The sequence below is a fragment of the Sorex fumeus genome, unplaced genomic scaffold (genome assembly GCF_029834395.1).
Source record: "Sorex fumeus unplaced genomic scaffold, SorFum_2.1 ptg000122l, whole genome shotgun sequence".
Lineage (NCBI taxonomy): Eukaryota > Metazoa > Chordata > Mammalia > Eulipotyphla > Soricidae > Sorex > Sorex fumeus.
The window spans coordinates 62,346,563-62,350,247 of record NW_026606179.1 but is presented as its reverse complement, the minus strand read 5'-3'; positions in this window follow the sequence as shown (position 1 = coordinate 62,350,247).

The window sequence follows — 3,685 nt, the reverse complement described above, 5'->3', positions numbered from 1 at the left end:
TCTGCCGCAGAGACCCCCGGTGAGCCCCAGGGACACGCCCCACCGCGACGGCCCACAGCACACCCCTCACTTCTGAGCAGCTGCCCCCAGGGTCCAGACCGAGCGCCCGCCCCAACCACATGAGGCCGCAGTGTTGACTGACGCGTAAGGACGTCCCGGCAGCTGTGGGAGGTGTGAGTGCCACACGTGGCCGAGAGCCCCTGCTTGGGCCCGAGCTGGTAGGACAGCAGGCAAGGCACTTGTCTCACAAGCAGCCCCCCACCCCCGCCGGGCTCGATCTCAGCGTCTCCCACGGTCCACCGAGCCGCCAAGGGGGAGCCTGAGCCCTGAGCATCACCGGGTGTGACGCCCAAACAAAACCAAACCTAAGAGTGTCACTGATGCTCCCTGCTTCCAGGCGGAGGGGAGGGTTCCGCCTCCGGAGCTGGCCCTACGGACACGTCTCCACTTGCTCCTGTGGCTCCGGGGGAGTGACCTCAGCACTGGCGGGCGTCATGTCCTGCCCTGACAGCGCTGTTCCAGACGCTTCTGCACCACAGAGCTCCTGGGAAATCACACGCCCCGCTGGAAACTGACGCCAGACCACCTGGCCCCTGGCCCCTGAGGTCTCCTCTCTGAGGACTGTCCTCCGGACTGTCCAAGGCCCCTAGTGTAGCCTCTTCAGCCCACTGTCCAGGGCACCTTGCTGGCTATGCCAGCGATCGCTAGCGGGTACTCTGGCCCTGAACGTTCTGTCTCTCCAAGCAGGGGTCCTGGCAGACACACAGGTAATCAAGACCACCTGGTACCTACCCCGAACATCCTGTGCAAGGAGATACGACCGGAAACTGTTGGGACACGGGCAATGCGGCGATGGGGCGGGGCGGGACCGGCGCGGTGGGCGGAGCCAGTAGGGCGGGGCCTGCGTGGAGGGTGGAGCCAGCGGGTGGGACCTTGCGGAGGGCGGAGCCAGCGGGGCAGGGCTTTCTTTGCAGGGGTGGAGCCAGCGGGGCGGGGCTTGCACGGAGGGCGGAGCCAGTGGGTGGGGCCTGTGCAGAGAGTGGAGCCAACGGGGCGGAACCTGCATAGAGGGCACGGCCAGTGTTCGCACGGTGGGCGGAGCCATTGGGGCGGGGCTTGCACAGGGGGCGGAGCCATTGGGGCAGGGCCAGCGGGGGTGGAGCCAATGGGGCGGAGCCTTGCAGAGGGCAGGGCCTTGCAGGGGCAGAGCCAGTGGGGCGGGGCTTGCACGGAGGGCAGAGCCAGTGGATGGGGGCTACAGGGCGGGGCCGGCGAAGCTGGTAGAATGAGCCCAGGGTACCCGGGTAGGTTGGGGGCGGGGACGGAGGACGGACGAAGTGACCCTGACCGTGTGCATATCTGTGCGTGCACATATGCGTACACATGCATGTCTGCCTGCATCTATGTCCTCATACGGCAATGCTGGGGTGAGCAGCCTCCCCCCCTCAAAGCCTGTGGCTGCCCCAGATCCCTTGAGCCTCCCCACAGCGCATTGGTCAGATCACCTGGGCCGGGTCCTGCCCCCGCTTTCACCGGTAAACGAGCCCCCAGTGGGCTTAGAACCCCCCCGAAAGGACCTATGGAGCTTCACATGGGACCTTGGACCTGTGGACGCCAGGACCCCTGGGCCAGGGTGTCCCCGTCACACCCCCGCACCAGCCAGGACCCGAGGAGAATCCTATGGGTGGGTGGCCAGGCCCCGGGTGGACACTGCAGCTGCCCCCCCTCTCCAGCTGTCGGGGTGACGAGCAGGGCAGGCAGACCCCTCACCGCCCCGCGGGGACACAGGAAGGAGAGCGGGCAGGGGTGGGATGGATCTAGGCTTCCTCACAGCCGGCAAGAAAGGGGCCATTGTCCGCCAGGGGCAGGAGGCTGAGAAGGCCTGGCCCTGGCCCAGCCCACGGGCGGCCCGGCTGCCGGCCACCAGGGTGGTCGGGCACCGTGGCCCACAGCAGGGGACAAGCACAGTCTCCCTGACTGACAGAGGGGCTGGCCCGGGGCAGCCCGGGGGAGGGGCGGTGGGGACCTGCCGTCCGGGTTACGGCTGAGCAGAGGGTGCAGGCAGGAAGGCGGGGGGGGGGGGGGGTCAGTCGGGGCCACTCCTCAGCCTCCACTTGGTGCCCAGAAGCCTCAGCCACCCCCACTGCCCCTCCCGAGTGCCCCCAGCCCCTGTTCTCGAGTCTCTTAGATGGAGGGGTGTGACGGGACCCTCCTGGGTTGGGGTGGGGGCACACGCGGGTGAGGCCTGGCCTCCTGAAGGAGGCACCAGCTCAGGGCAGGGGTGTGGGAAAAGAGGGAAAAGGGCTGGGGGTTCGCGGGGGGGGGACCAGGGTGGGTGCCGGCGCGAGAGCAGGGCTGGCCGTGCCCCAGCCGCGGACTCAGCCACAGCTGACAGTCCCGACAGGGAAACCGAGGCCCACAGCCATGAGGGGTGTCCCGGGCCCCGCCTGCCTAAGCCTGCCAGGGTCACCCTGCGTGGGGGCAGCGGGCAGGCGGCACGGAGGCCAGCGGCCAAGGTCGAGTGCAGCCGCGGGCGCGGGCACAAAGACACTCTGTCCCCGCAGGTCGGCACAGCCGTGACCCGCCGCCCCTCCGTCCACTTCCCTGCCAGAAGCAAAGCTTGTTCCGAGCCTCTGCGCCAGCTGGACACGAGTCAGCTGCCGCGGACACAGCCCAGCCCAGCCCCAGGCTCATCAGCGAGGGTCACCCCCAGGGTCGCCACACTGCCAGGGGCCCAGCACGGCCACAGACCCCACGGGCTGCAGAGCGGCAGGTGCAGGCAGAGATGACGGTCCCCAGCCCAGTTTCAGCCCGTTGCTCTCGCAGTGTGACTGCTGGACGCGACACGGGAGGAAGGGCCGTGGTGCCCGCGTCACCTACCAGGAAGCCTGGTCGGCCCTGAGGATCAGGGTCTGCAAACATCCCGGGCGCCAGACCCCGTCCCGGTGTCCTGGGGGCTCTGGCCCCATCCGGGCATCCTGGGCGTCCCGGGGGCCGTGACCTCGTCTGGGCGTCTCTGGGGGTCAGACCCCATTCCCGGACGACCGCGTGGCCCCACAGAGCCAAGCACGTGATGGTCACTGAAGCAACGTGGCCCTGAGGGCCCTGCCCTGGCAAAGTGCCCCCTCTCTGGACTTGCCCAGCCCCTGCTGGGACATCTGTCCCCGGGTCTGACAGCTCAAGGCCTGCCGTGCTCTCTGTGACTACTGTGGGGCCTGTCTCTGCGGAGACCCCGGGGCGGGGGCAGCTCACAGGCATCTTCCCGGTGAAGCTTTCTAGACGTGGGGTTTGGGCCGGGGGCTGGCGGGGACCGCCTTGCAAGTGTGTGGTCACGGGTTCAACCTCCAGGGTCCCACATATGCCCGACGCAATCCTGGTGGCCAGCCAAGCCTGGGGCTGCCTGTGGCTTCCAGCGGGTCAGGCCTGCCGCCACCCACAAGCTCGCTGCTGAATTCACAGTGTAACTGGCAGGTCCAGGCCCAAAGCCACCACAGCGCCCCCTGCAGGACAGACGGGCCGGCTCAGGTGGGGGGCACCATCGCCCTCTGGTGGCAGAAGGGAAACCGGCCCGGGCAACTCCGGGCCGTGCCAGCCCAGGTGAGGCCGGAACCGGAAGCCAGGGCTCCCGGGGAGGGCGCTGTCCTGGCAGGTCCCGGGCGCCTGGGATGCGCCACGTACGAGCTCC